At 27.1% G+C, this 16,293-nt stretch overlaps 1 protein-coding gene across 2 annotated transcripts in view; it reads right to left on the reverse strand.

Moving 5' to 3' along the window:
• Window positions 1-16,000, reverse strand: part of IA-2 (tyrosine phosphatase IA-2) — a 48,947-nt gene extending 32,947 nt beyond the window's left edge. The window contains exon 1 of one of the 2 annotated variants that reach the window (XM_065501839.1): window positions 15,862-16,000. The gene's annotated coding sequence lies outside the window, so the exon portion shown is untranslated. Of the gene's footprint in view, window positions 1-10,842; window positions 11,307-15,861 lie in introns of those variants that run through there. The other variant, XM_065501840.1, reaches the window with a different exon arrangement.
• Between the last annotated feature and the right edge of the window lie 293 nt (window positions 16,001-16,293).

Raw genomic sequence — 16,293 nt, forward strand, 5'->3', positions numbered from 1 at the left:
ATTCATTTACATTCAGGAAAATATTAACAAAAAAATGTTAAATCTAAAGAAGTGCCTAAAAATAGACTATACATATTATTTTTCTTAGTAACATTTTGCTTGTTATGCGATTCGTTCATTTCTATTAAATATTTGAAGTATATACAAAAAACAGACAGAGTTCTTTTTATTCATACTAATTCAAGGGCTTTTTCTTAGAACATTCAAAATCGTTTGGAAATTTAAAATTATGTATTTTAATAACAGGGACGAAACGAAAAAGTAATTAAATTTTTAACCTTTACTCCTTTGATTTCAATAATATTTAGCATACATTTTACATTTAGCATTCCCTGGCCAAACAAAATTTTAAGTTCTCCAGAATTTCGAAATTCGCTTTACTTTGGTTTTTATGTAGGTTCCAAGTTCATATATTTTTACTAGATGTTTGCAAAATACTTAAAGTAAAATTGATAGTTAGATTTTATCATTTTTGATCAAATACTAATGAATTGTAGATTTTATAGTTTTTATACCCTACACCACCATAGTGGGGAGGGTATAATGCGTTTGTGCAGATGTTTGTAACGCCCAAAAATATTAGTGTAACACCCACCTTAAAGTATACCGATCGACTTAGAATCACTTTCTGAGTCGATTAAACAATGTCCGTCCGTCCGTCCGTCCGTCCGTCTGGTCGGCTGTCCATGTAAACCTTGTGCGCAGAGTACAGGTCGCAATTTTGAAGATAATTCGATGAAATTTGGTACATATTATTTTTTCGGCTCAAGGACCAAGCCTATAAACTGGCTGACATCGGTCCATTATTTCACCTAGCCCCCATACAAATGTCCTCCCGAAATTGGACTTTATCGGTCATAAATGTTTAATTTATATATGTATCTCCACAAATTCCGCTCCAAATAAGTTTTATATACACAAAATTCATGTCACCAAATTTTGTTAGGATCGGTCCATAATTAGTCATAGCTCCCATATAGACCCGCTTCCAAAACTTACTTTAACATGCATAAATCTTTTAAAAATGTTAGCAAACACACAAAATTCAACATAAATAACTTTCATATAGACATAAATCACACGACTTAATTTCATGGTGATCGGTCCATAATTGTTCATAGCTCCCATATAAGACCCACATCCGAAAATCACTCACGAATATAAATTATTGATATTTTAAAGAAAAATGTTTTTGCTCATTTAATCAGTGTAGGGTATTATATGGTCGGGCTTGACCGATCATACTTTCTTACTTGTTTTTTTCTAAAAAATTGGTTTTTCATAAAAACAAAATATTTAATATATATAAAAATGAAATGGTCCATGTATGTAATGGCATCACGTGAGAACGGCTGGAGCGATTTGGCTAATTTTTTTTATTCGATTCGAAATTTTTAGGAGAAAAATCCGGGTAAAACTCCGATTTTTTTTTGGAGTCCAGGTGGATTACTCTCTATTTCGATGCGAAAGAAAAACTGAACAATTGGTACCCTTTATTGCGTTTTCGCATCGCACAAAAAATGTGTTTAAAATGTTTTTATTTACAAGTTTTGACATTTCATTTCGGTATTGTTTATTTTGTGGTGCCAGTGTTGCTTATTTTTCAACTTATTTGAAAAATAAGCAATAACAAATAAGCAACGCGAAAGCGTTTTCGTAGACGATACAGAGTACTAAATTGTATTCTTATCGCATTTACCTTTCGCATCGAACTTGCTTTCGCATTGCAAGAGAGTAACCCCCTTTTCACTGTAATAAAAAAAGACCCCTAAAGTATGCAGTACAAATTTAGATATTTTATTTTCAAATAAATAAGAACAGGCAGTATGTGGGTTGGAGAAACTTGAAGAATTTACATTAGTTAATAGCTACCGGGAGAAACCGGGGGCTAGTTTAATATAAAATCATTGTTGAATAAATTGGCACTGAAAAAGCCATCTTTCATTTTCCAAATCCCTACATTTTGAGAAATATATAGGGATTTGGCTCAAATTTTTTTTTTTGTCTAAATTTATTATACTTATTCTTTGGAAAAGGATTTTTGGCAATATACTCAGAAAATTCAATTTATATAAGAGTAACTAAAATATGAGTAACTTCATAACCATTTTTATACCCTTCAGCTTCGTGAGAAGGGTATATATAAGTTTGTCATTCCGTTTGTAATTTCTACATTTTTCATTTCCGACCCTATAAAGTATATATATTCTGGATCCTTATAGATAGCGGAGTCGATTAAGCCATGTCCGTCTGTCTGTCTGTCTGTCTGTCTGTCTGTCTGTCTGTCTGTCTGTCTGTCTGTCTGTCTGTCTGTCTGTCTGTCTGTCTGTCTGTCTGTCTGTCTGTCTGTCTGTCTGTCTGTCTGTCTGTCTGTCTGTCTGTCTGTCTGTCTGTCTGTCTGTCTGTCTGTCTGTCTGTCTGTCTGTCTGTCTGTCTGTCTGTCTGTCTGTCTGTCTGTCTGTCTGTCTGTCTGTCTGTCTGTCTGTCTGTCTGTCTGTCTGTCTGTCTGTCTGTCTGTCTGTCTGTCTGTCTGTCTGTCTGTCTGTCTGTCTGTCTGTCCGTCTGTCTGTCTGTCTGTCTGTTGAAATCAGTTTTCTGAAGACCCCAGATATCTTCGGGATCCAAATCTTCAATAATTCTGTCAGACATGCTTTCGAGAATTTTGCTATTTAAAATCAGCAAAATCGGTCCACAAATGGCTGAGATATGAGGAAAAAACCAAGACAACCTCGATTTTTGACCTATTTTTTTACCTATATCTGGATTACTAAGACATTAATATAGACAATATGGATATCTAATGATAGATATTTCAAAGACATTTGCAACGACGTATATAAGACCATAGAAAGTTGGACCTACAATGGGTCAAAATCGGGAAAAAAATTTTGAACCAGATTTTTTTTTTTTTTTTAAAAATTAAAAAACAAAAAAAAAAATTTTAAAAATTTTAAAAAAAAAATTTTAAAATTTAAAAAAAAAAAAAATTTTAAATTTAAAAAAAAAAAAAAAAATTTAATTTAAAAACAATTTTTAAATTTAAAAAAAAAAAATTTAAATAACAAACAAAAAAAAATTTTTTTTTCCAAAAAATTCAAAAAACTAAAAAAAATAAAATTTTGTTTACCTAAAAATATTTAAAATTTTGAAGTATAATTTGGTGAAGGGTATTTAAGATTCGGCACAGCCGAATATAGCACTATTACTTGTTTAAATTTATCAAAGGTTTATAAAACAATAAAATTTATTTAAAAAATATAAACCTTTGATAAATTTAAAAAATGGTTATGAATATGGGGGTTACTCTTACTAAATGTTTATTATCTCGAAATCACCTAATTTTTTGAGATATCTTTTGTTCAAGGACGATTTTTTGTTTCACCAGGTTGATTGAGAGCCATAGAAATTTATTTGAAAAACACTTTCAAAACCTTTCATTGACTACCTGATAAATAAAAAACACATTTAAATTTGTGTTAACTTTTTGGTATTACTAAAAGCCAGATTTACAAACTATGAGTCCTGAAAACCCTATATTATAGTCAGTCAAGATTGGAGATTTCTCAGCTTAATGTATATATCGTTTTATCATTTTAAAAATTAAAAGATCTAGATCAAACGAAAAAAAGTGGAATATTCGATTCGTTATTCCTAAAAAGTCGAAAAATTAACTAACTGAAGAAATTCGGATAGTCGCTAAAAGTCGAAAGAGTAGATTTTTTATTTTTGTTGTAAAAACTTTTCATAAATAGCAAAAGTCAGCTCTACAGAAATTTAAAAAAGACAACTTTTACAAACAACTTTTACAATCTTTCTAAAATCTAGAATATTTAATATTTGACGTATAAAATATGGTTGACAATTTAGGATCATAGAGGCAAAATCTGCGTTCTCCATTTTTTTCTTGAACTTATCTAATAATGTTTTATTTTACATTTGATGGATCCTTGTTGTTAGTCAATATCCCATTACCAAATCCACTTTTAAACAATATAAGTCAATGGTCAAAAACTATCGATTGAAGCAAAGACAATAATGTCCATTGGAGATTGTTACCTTTGCTCTCATTATGAGATGGTCATTATATCAACAATGTTAACATATTTTTCAAAAATTTCAATTCAAGATTTTTTCTTTTGAATCTTAACTTTTTGTAAACTACTTTTGCTAATTATTTATTATCAAGTGTTTTGAAAAATGTTTTGTTTTCAATTCCAGAATTTAGCCAAAGTGAAATAATTTTAACTTTTTGTTTAAGTATTATATGAGTAATATTTGTTTTTTATTGATGTTGTTAAAATGTTAAATAAAATGTCTTTAAATTAAATTAAAATTTTGTTTGTATTATTAATTTTAGATGCAATCAAACTATCTCAAACGTATTTGGTTCAAACTTGCTTCATTTAATTCTAAAATACTGAGTAAGAAAACATATAATATAATAAATATGAGAGATACAAAAAAAAAGTGCAACTTGCAGCCTTTGTATCTCTACCCCTCAATTGTGTTCTTATGTGTCTTACTCTGATATGGAAACATCCCTGAATTTTATGAAATCGACTGTGACTAACTAATACTTATTAAAAATCTATTCTATTCAAAACAAGATAAACTTTTGCAGTTAAAAAGTTTTGTTATCAATCAAAACAGTAGTAGTCGGAAAGAAATTCCTGAAATGCAATTGCAAAATTCTGAAAAATAACACGGTGCTACGAAGGAAAAAAACTTGGAAAACGGCCTAACGTGGGTTATAGGTCTTGCTGAGTACATTACAAATTGTGTCTAAAAATTTCAGAAACACCCTCAAATTCAGAAGTTATTCTAAAAAAAACAGTTTTCAGTGATGTTCGTCAACTTATCGACCTGCAACTCAGTCACTTTTTGTCCAACTTTAAATTTTTTAACGGGTTTGGAAAGAAAACTGATTACTCTTTAAAATTACGTGCATTTCTTGATACATTTGTAAGTTATAAGTATTGTTTTTGTTAAGAATATCTAAAAGAAAAACATAATGTATAAACTTTTTCGATTTTAGTCGCTTTTCATTGCTTAATTTGATATGAAAGCTTACACAAATTTATACCAATATATAAAGAAAATGTAATTCTTAACAAAACTCGGTTTTTATTATTCAAATCCGATGAAAATTGTAAAAGTTATTCAACTTTTAATTAACACCTTTTTTAGTATTTTCTCCCCCAGCGCATATGAATAAAAAAAAAAACAAAAAACTATATAAAAAAAAAAATATTTGTATGATTTTGAATTTACAAGGTAAATTTTTTGGAACTTTTTTCGAAAAAAAATGTAATAACTTTTGCAAATATAAACCGATTTTAAGAAGTAATGTCTCATTTTTATCTATATTGTGTTTAAAACTATGTGCAAAAAAAATATGTTTTCATAGAATAAAATTAAAATAACTATTGTTGAAAAATTACGAAAAAAAAAAAATTAGGCGAAACTTGTTATAAAACCTTACCTAATTTCTTGGAATATACATTTTATGCATATATCTTGCGAAAGCTTTCTTTGCCTGTCCATGACTGCTTAAAATTTTGAAATCTGTATAAAAATGTGTAAGTTAGAGGTACTAAAGTTCTACGACCTACCCTAAAACAGTTTTTTAAAAATAACTCAAAATTTTGAGGGTGTTTCAAAATCTTTGAAAACGGTTTTAGTATATCCTCACCTAGGCCTACAACCCCCATTAGGTCGCTTTCCAAGTTCTGTGAAAAAGTGTTATTTTGTAGCAGAGTGTAATTAGAACCTGTAGAATTTAATTCTGAATTATATACAATAGAAAAAATTACTGTGATAATTCACAAATTAATTATTTGTGGCACTCTAACTTCTTTTCTATAGTTTGGTTTTTTATGGCTGTTATCTTATTTGTTAATTGATAATTTTTACATACAAACATTTTTGTATCCTAATCATAATATAAAACTTATAAACCATTATTATCTCTTTAGATATTATACATATGTATTTAGTATTTACCATACATATATCTAGGTTAAACTGAAGATAATCGGCAAATGATTAATTTTGTTCAATATGAACAAAATTTATTAAAATTGGTGAAAAGTTTATTAAATTTTTGGTAAGTATGGATGAGTTCCAAAATATCAAAATATGTACTTTGCTGTGCTATCTTTAGCAAAGCACAGTAAGTAAACGTTTAATTAAAATTGTATAAAACTTTGCATACCATCTGTTCTTACTTATTCATACATTTTGAGAAACGCATGTTTTTGCAAACAGATGTTTCGGAATTCACCCTATATTTATTTTTTTATTAAAATACAAATTTTATCTTGACTAAAGATAAAATTTCCAATAGATATTTTTCCAAATAATAAATATTATTATTACAATAACCCCCATTATTATTTTATTATGGAAACTATCAGCATAACTTTAGGTTATAAAGTAACTAGACATTGTGAAAATGGGTGTAAATGATAAAATTCTTTTTCCATCTAATAATCTGCCTTTAATCTTATTGAATTTTAGAAATTTCGGTAGATGATATAAAATCGTTTGCTTCTTTACTTAAGTTATTGTGATTAAATCTTAACTTTCCCTAATTTTGTCGATTATCATAGTAATAAATCAAATAGAGACATTAGATTTTACTGGCAGTAATAACATTTTGCCACATGTTTGTGACAATTGCTATAAAAAATGTTTTTATTTATTTATTCTTTGCAATATCTTTGTTAGAATGATATAAAACACAATTTATTATACAGAGTTTAACTCTGTTAGACTATCATAGGATGAAAATATATAAATCAATTATTTACAATCTAATTTAATTTGATTTTTCTGCATAAAATAGCAATAATTTTCTTTATTTACGAATTCAGAGCAAATTAAACTTATCTTCATTAAAATATCTCTTGTTGATTGAAGTATTTACAACAGTAAATTAATTAAATACTAATATTGTTTTTCCTCATAAATCTTTCTTTCGTATCTTCAAGTACTTATGTACTAAAAATAATTATTGTTTTTTTAAGGAATAATAAAAATAAATACTCTTATTTTCCTAAGAGCATTTTAAATAATTATGTATTTAAGATACAACAATTTTCTTAATTTGGCTACAAGCTGCTCTGCTAAATGAACCAATATGTTTTGCAACAGACCAAAACAAATATGGTCGATTTTTAATACTCAGCAATAACAACAAGAATAATGTAACGTTAACGTTACCGTACCACACCCTGAACTTAACAATTGTTGTTGCTGTTTTCATACTTGTAGATGGAATTGTGATTAAAGTAAATAGACATCATTATTTATGATTTCATACTTATAGATGTAGATGTTTCTGTTGATGTTGTTGTTGCTAAACTTAATATTTGTCAGATTGCTTTACATTTTCATAAATATAAATCTGGTTGGTGTAACAAATATTTTGGTTCATTCTTCATTAATCAAGAAGTGTGTAATAATTTAGAAAATATTCTGGAATATAAAAACGTTTACAATTTAGAAAAATATAATAAGTTTCTGACAGATGCTTAATTTTAAAAGATTATGTAAACATTTTTCAGTTTTCTTAGCTATTAAGTATTTATGATTTAATCCTGAAATTAAAAATTTGATTAGGTTGTGTATCATGTATATATTTAAAATATTTCAGGATAAGCTGTTTTATAAATCGGACATAAACAAAATGGACGATAAAGATTTAATCGTCAATTACATAGTAACAATTTAGTTAGCGAATATTTTGAAAGATTTCTGTCAAAAGCAAAAATGATTTTCAGAGAAGCCTTAAAGAAACAGTGAATTATTATCGATGATAACATTAATATACCAATACATTACTATATCTTATATGTCCTTGCGATAGACAAAAGAGATTTTGAATGAGATTGAAAATACTTTTCTTTACAGCTGTATTTTCAAGACATCAAATATAATACAACTTTTACGAGTAATTTAGTATTTTCAACAAGTTTTGTATTTAATGTACAGATCGAAATACATTTTTTATGGTGAAATTCAATGTTACGAGTACTTCGGCATTTTCCCATTGAATGTTGAAATTATATTATATAAAACATGAAACGATGTGTTACAGGATCTTTTAGGAATAAAAATTTTAAACAATTGGAATGATAATCATAATAAAGTCATAAGAATTCAGATATTTTATCGGTTATTAAACAGTGATACAAAAAAGGATAAAGTCGAAATACCTGGGAAGTGATACTATTTTTCTGGTAGGTGTTATCGAATATATGTAACAAGAATCTGTTTTTAAAATTTACCAAACACCTCAAACATTTTGAGTAACGGTCAAAAACTTATTTAAAGTTTCTCTGCTTTTTTTCCTTCTTTTTGTTCTTTTCTGAAATAATGTAGCTTGATAAGTACACGTTATAGTTCTTTTCAAATAATGTTGCCCTAAAACCTCGAAAATATGCTACATTTTCCAACCTCAATTTGATTAAATGAAAGTTAATGAAATAGTTTTTGTATTTTCTGATTAAAAGTTTTAAATTAGAAAGAAAAAGTATAGTTTTAGAATATTTAGAAGCTACATAAAAATATTCCATTTATGTAATTGATTTTTGTTCTTTTGTGATCGTTAATAATTTAACACATTATGAGGATATGAGTAAGCTTTAATAAATGGTACAAAATTTGTTGGCCAGAAAAGAAAACGCCATTAATTTTTTTAACAAAAACAAAACAACTCCAAATTCATAGAATGGTGAAAAATTAAAAATATACATATATGTTTGCCTGAGATGCACACTGATTTCTCCAGGTTACATATATCATATACATACATCATTCTAAAGTTATTTTAAATTCATCTGAGGACAGCGATAATATATATTTGATAATGGTATAAACTGAAGAATTGTTAGTATCTTCTTAAGTTCAAGACACTTAAACTCTTATATTCCCGGAATATATAATGATACTATAAATTAGGAATATTATAGCCAAATTTCATATAAAAACTTAGTGTTATAATTATCAAATATCAGAAAAAATCTTAATCCGTAATTAAAGAATATCAGCCTTTCATTCCTTGTTTAAACTGAATTAATTTTAAAGTTAATTAATAACAGAATTTATTCAAACTTTTAATGATTAAATTTTTGTTAAATCGAACCATTTACAAAATTACTTGAAAAAATTGTCTTAAGCCTTTTTGTACTAGATTTGAATTGAAGAACAATTTGATCGTTTAATAATTTTTTGAAGCTATTTTGTTATGGATTTGAAGAAGAAATTTTAATGATTCAATAAGAAATAAATTCTATAAATAATGAATTTACTTTTTAAATTTTCATACGAAAAACCCCAAATAAATAATAATAATACTAATAATAATAATAATAATAAGCGATCTATTATTGCTGTGATATAAGCAAAAATCTGTAAAAAAAACTTTTCACTGTTTTTTGGTGAAAAAAATAGAGTTCTAACTTGTTTTCTATGTATTTTCGTCAGTTTTTAATTCCCGTGATTCCCGACTAAAAATCCCGGGAATCGGGTAGTGAAAAGTTTGCAAAATTCCCGGGAAATTTGTACCGGGAATTCCCGGGATAAACACCCTAACCATGACATTTGCGTCTAAATTCGTTAAGGAAAAAAAATTCACCAAAGTATTGACTAAAAATTTAGCACCTTATTATTTTCTACCGGATGGTTATTGAGCAATATCGCATATAGCAATATTGCTCCTCAATATCTGCTGAACAGTTCATATTTTTCCATCACACTAATGCATTAAGTCAATGATATATATTTTCATGAATTTTATTATATTGATATTAAATTTTTTAATTTTTAGATTTTTCAACATATTGTCAAAATTGCAGCCATTATTTTTTGTGTAAACCTGAATGCATAGTACGAATTATAATTTATTCAAATTGAGTGCAAAATCCCTAAGTTATTTTATTTTTTGGAGCAGGGAAATTAAAATTGTTTGTGATATTCGATATAAAGAAGAATAAAACTGGGAAGATAGTATGTTGTTAAATAGCAAAAACTTCTTAAAATAAATTTTGTATTCCCATAAATAATTTTTTAAGAGTGATTTTAAAGCCATAAACTTAGTTTTAAATTTTAGCCACGCCTACTTTATGAATTTAAAAAGGGCGTGGTCATAATTTTCTTTTAAGCATTGAAAAATCCAATATGGAAATGGGTTGTCATATTTATCATGCCATATTTTACTTTAAAGTATGGTTTTAACAATAATAAAAAATCTACTTTACTAAACTTATGAGAATGAAACTAAGTTGGCAATTAAAAATAAATAAGGATTTATTTATTGTGTTCTTACTGATGTTGTTACACTTGTTATTACAGATGTATATCATGTCCACGTTAACAATATTTCGAAAACATTTGCATACATGCATGCATCATGTATTTTTTGTATTTACACAGTAAATATGCTATATGGATTTCAATGTTCAGAAGGGATAAAACACATTCCATATGTATCTATCTATCTACATAGTAGTTGTCCAAAATATGTGTACTTAATATGTACATTAAACACACACACAAACACATTATATTATCAATATCAACCTATCGATAGGTAGAGAAAATCAACATAAACTATTTTACTAGTGCACTATTGCAAAACAAAAACAAAAAAAAAAAAAAGAAAATAACATTATCAAAATTAAAAGTACACACACTCACTCACACACACAAAATTTCAATAGTTCAATAGACAAAAAGTAAATTGCAATTTTGAAGAACGAACATTTGAATAAGCAAGTTAAAAGGAATTTGAATAATTAAAATCAAGTGAAATGATGTGTAATGAAAACACTTACTTACCATTTCTTATAGATTTGCATTGAATAAAGGATTAGTTTGCATTTTTATATGAATCAGCACTAACAGCAAACTTTGCCTGCCTGCCTGCTGCCATATGTTTGAAACTCAAATAGACATTTTCATACAACAACTTGTACAAATTTACACTTGGATGACTGCTTTCAAACACTAGCTAGTATGTACTTCTACTTCTTGTATGAATTTATTTTGTAGTTTTTCCGTAATTTGCACACAACATATGTACACTGTTTAGGCGGCTCTTAACAACTCAATTGAAATGTACTGCATGTGATTCAGTACTAACTTTAGTTACTTAGTTAGTTAGTTTTGTTGTCTAAGAAATTTTGTTAGTTTTTTTTCAGCTCCGAGTCAGTAATGAAGTGATGAATGATGAGAAAGTTTTTGAATACTTTAGTTCTTGCTTTGAAGAATTTTTTCTTATTTAACCGTTCAACTACATGTAGTCTGTGTTCACCAGGTTGAACTGAATTCAAGCATCAGGTAGTAAGATTGCCAAACTCAACATGGTTCTCAAAACTGTGTGAGTGTATCCGATATGAAAACAAAAAATCGACCACACATTTTACTAAAAAGCTTTACAAAAAGCTCTTTTGCAATACACATGTGTAGTTACAATGTAAATAGTATGAGTATCCTTTAAGTGAGAACAACAAGTTGTTAGAAAATAAAGCAACAGGAGGTATTGAAAGCTTTCAACTTTCATCTTCTATGAAAGCTTTGTTTGATGTTCTCTTTTTTTCTGTTTTGTTTAAAACTCAATAAAGGAAAAACAACACCTACATATTTGTACATTACAAGTTCTAAAGCTTTTCTTCATTCATATATTTTCAGAAAATTCCACACACATACACACAGAGACTCAATTGCACATTTATTTCAAATGTTTCTTTCTCTTTCTGGCTTTATCCTTTCACGTCCTTTATAAAGAAATATCAATCATTTTATGACCATTTTTGTTCACAAACACCCACACAGTTTACAAACGACAATAGCAACAACAGAAAAAGAAAAACAACACAACAAACCAGCGAACGAATATCACAAAAAGTTCGTACAATTAAAAAAGTTGTTGTGTTTGAATTTACGAGTTCGAGTGCGAGTGAGTGTCAAAATTATAAGGTCACTTACGTTTTGTTCTGTTTATACAAAAATACACATAGTATTGATTAATACTATTGTGCAAAATATTTGTTACTCAAATCATGTTCAGATAAGAATCCTTTCTTTTAATTTCATTACTGTTAGTTCTATTTAATTGTGAACCTAAAAATAAAAATGTATGTACCTTATAATTTTGACACACTTCAAAATGAAAATTTTTTATATTTTGGTTTATAATTAAAACTAACACTAATCATATGCAAGTAAATGATTCTTATCTGATCAATATTTGTGCAGCAAATATGTTTACCCAATAGTAAACACTCACTACTATTTTTATTTTTAGATTAACAGAACAAAAAGTAAGTGACCTTATAATTTTTACACTCACCTTATTTATTTAGTCTCTGTCCCCAAGTACATAATATTCTTGTTTGTATTTGTGTTTGTTGGCATTTGTTTTGTATTTGTTTTGTGTACGGCAGTTAATAAATTATTTTATTGAATTATAAATAAAATATGTTCTTTCAATTTATCTCTCAAGTCAATTTAAATTAAAAGTTAATTGTAAAAAATATCAGTCAGTAGCTTTTTCATTGGTTTACAATTTGCATAAATAAATTTCAATTGCTTTTATTTTCATTTTATTGAACTTGATTTCGTAGCAAAGTTAATTAATTTTCATTTTTGTAAATTAAAGTATTTTGTATGTTGATGGGTTTTTACATCAGTGTAAAGCAATAAATTCCTTTAATATGGATAATTAATTATTGAAATGCTTCTCTAGACAATAAAATTTGGAAAATCTATTTATATAATGCTAAAATCATTTAATATTTAAAGAAAATAAAGTAATTTAAAAAAATAATTATTAAAGGGGCATGAATCACGTAAATCTGTACTAGTAACACAACTAGTTTCATTCTAGTTTGGCATTGCGACCAATGATTTTTGTTTGATATTAACCGGCTAATCAAACGAAAATCAACATTTTAAATTAACCGGTTCGAAAAAACCGAAATTTCGAAGAAAAATCGGTTTTGTCGGTTAACCGGTTTATAAACACTAATTGTTATTATAAATTTTCGTTATTAAACATTAAAATTGTATTTTTCGAATTTGAATTTTTTTACAAATACATATGTAAATGTAATTTTTTCACAAAACAAAATTAAAATTTTTTTGATAGGTTCAATGAAGTTCTAAGGGAACTAGTTTGTTTTGTAAATTACTAGTTCCTATAAAACTCTATAGAATTACTAAATAGTTATAATACTTTCGCACAGAACAGGTTCCAGAAATACTAGTTCTATGCTGATTTTTGCCAAAAACGTTTAAGTATATTGTCCGATTGTTAATGGAATTTTATTTAATCACCAGGGAAACCGTAAATATGCTCTAAAAAAAGCGTTTTAAAATATGCTCTTAATATTTAAAAAATATGCTCTTAAGAAACGAACTTTTACATAATTTTTAACCAAAAAATATACTTTTATTTAAAAAAATCAATACAATTCATTTCTAAAAAGGTAAAGTAACATAAAATAAACAAAAATAACATGAACTAAAACATGTATAACGAAAAATAAATACAACATAAAAACAATAGGAACTTAAGCTATGAAGAGGCCTCGAGAGGTATTTTTTGATGATATAAAGTCACTTCTTCAATTAAGGTTATTATTGCAATAAATTACAAAATATTGACTTAAATTTTCAAATAAAAATCGTTGTCTATGGGATCTGAAAACATTTTTATACATAGAAAATGTTCTTTCGACATCAACTGATGTTATAGGAGCAAATTTAAAAGACAATGGCCCATAATCATAGTCATAAATAAAGTACATTTTAAGAGAATTAAACTCGACTTTACTTAAGAGTGGACTTTAGGTCTATCATAGACAAGTTAAAGTATACTTCTGGCGCTGAAGTCGACTCTAAATATAAAACTAGCTGAAGTTGTTTTTAACTCGTTTAACAACAGCATCAGCTGTTCTTCGCCGAGTAAAAAAGTTCGTCACAAAGTAAAAAATGTTTAAGTTACAAGATATTGGTTATCTTGTTATATCAATACAATTAGTACCAATAATTTTAAAATTAGTACCAAAATATCGTAATTATGATATTAATCTTATCTTTTCCATTTTTCCACAACAAACAACATTTTTCTTTAGATGTCCCGGTTACTTTTATTGTTTACGTTTTTTGGATTTTTTTTAATTTTGTATGTCAGCTGTTCAGCGTTGCCACTTGTCTGTTTTTTGTTGTATATTGTATGAAAACATTTTCTACATTTGCGGTGGCACCCAGTTAAAGTCGGTTCAATTTAAAACATACTTTAATTTTGACTATGGTTGCAAATTAATAAAAAGCTGGTTTTTATTTTAAAGTTGTTTTTAAAAAGAACCGACTTTTAGTGTTTGACTATGATTATGGGCCAATATTTCTTTAACACTTAGAGCGATTAAGTTTGAATTAGAACTAAAATTTGGAGAGCGGTATTATTAAAATAGTGTTTATTTTATATTAAACAAGTAAGAGAGCTATATTCGGCTGTGCCAAATCTTATATACCCTTCACCAAATTATACTTTAAAATTAATTTTTTTTTAATTTTTTTAAAAAAAAGTTTTTTCCAAATTTTTTAAAATTTTTTTTTTGGAAAAAAAATGTATGACAAAAAAATTTTTTGATGAAAAAAAATATTTTTCCCGATTTTGACCCATTGTAGGTCCAACTTACTATAGCCTTATCTACATCGTTGCAATGGACTTTGAAATATCTATCATTAGATATCCATATTGTCTATATTAATGACTTAGTAATAAAGATATAGATCAAAAATAGGTCAAAAATCGAGGTTGTCCCGGTTTTTTGCTCATATCTCCGTTATTTATGGACCGATTTTGCTGATTTTAAATAGCAAACTTCTCGAATGCATGTCTGAAAGAATTATTGAAGATTTGGATCCCGAAGATATCTGGGGTCTTCAGAAAATTGATTTCAAAAGACGGACAGACAGACAGACGGACATGGCTTAATCGACACTGCTATCTATAAGGATCCAGAATATATATACTTTATAGGGTCGGAAATGAAAAATGTAGAAATTACAAACGGAATAACAAACTTATATATACCCTTCTCACGAAGGTGAAGGGTGTAAAAAGAGCCATCTATTTTTCAATTTTGAATTTTAAACAAAGGAAGTAAAAACCTGTAACACAACAGCGAAAAATAAGTTAGACAAAATTTGTTTTTGATAAATTCAAAATATGCTCTAAAAATGCAAAAACATGACATAAATATGCTCTTGAAACAAATATATGCAAAAATATGCATTTAAGGGTAAAATATGCAAAAATATGCACTAACAAATCGATGCCAAAATTCTTAAATAGTTCTGAAACGTGTAAATATTTTATCCATGTGCTAACTTAAAATATTATATTATAGAATACTGATATATTAGAAGTTAACAAAAATACGTGGTGGTTTAAAGTAATAAGGAAACAATATTATAAATATTTTTCCAACAATAAACTTAAAATGTCGTAATTTATAAAACTCTGTTATTGAAGTGAACACTTGATACAAATATAAGTATTTATTATTTTTCCTATATTCAGTTCATTAAAACGAATCGTTTGACAGTTATTCTTAAAAAAGTTTCACAAAAAGCAGTCCATCGGAAAAACTATACTATTCCTTTCACAAATTACACTTACTCATTCCATTATTTGATTTTGTTACTGTGCTAGAAATTATATTCCAAAAATAGAATTATTCAACCTGCCTTAACACAATTATAGTTGATTGTCTAGTTAAACACAAACAGTTGACAATTGCTAAAAAACTAGATACAAACTATTTGACATTTGAATGAAAAACTTACCTCGTTTATATCTCTGTGATTTCTCTCATGCATTAAACTATTCCATTTTTTACGAATCCACGATGATGAAGACATGCAAGTTGTTTGTTAAAATTTATATTATTATTATTATGTTTTTTTGTTTTTATATTTTTATTTTAAGTTTTTATATTGTTCGAGATTATTTGAGATATACATACAGACATATGTATGTATATTTTATGATTGTTTTTCTATTGATTGTAAACAGTGTCTTTGCTTTTGATATCAAAAGTGTTCATAATTTATATTTCATACGAGTACACAACTATTCACAGCGATACAAAAACCAATAAAATGTGAAAGAAAAAATGCAATAAATTCAACATTTTAATATTAAACACGTAACAAGTTTTTATCACTATTGCCACCATCACAATAAAAAATAAACAACGTCAACGACAACGACAGCAG

This window comes from Calliphora vicina, chromosome 2 (genome assembly GCF_958450345.1).
Source record: "Calliphora vicina chromosome 2, idCalVici1.1, whole genome shotgun sequence".
In the NCBI taxonomy this organism is placed as follows: domain Eukaryota; kingdom Metazoa; phylum Arthropoda; class Insecta; order Diptera; family Calliphoridae; genus Calliphora; species Calliphora vicina.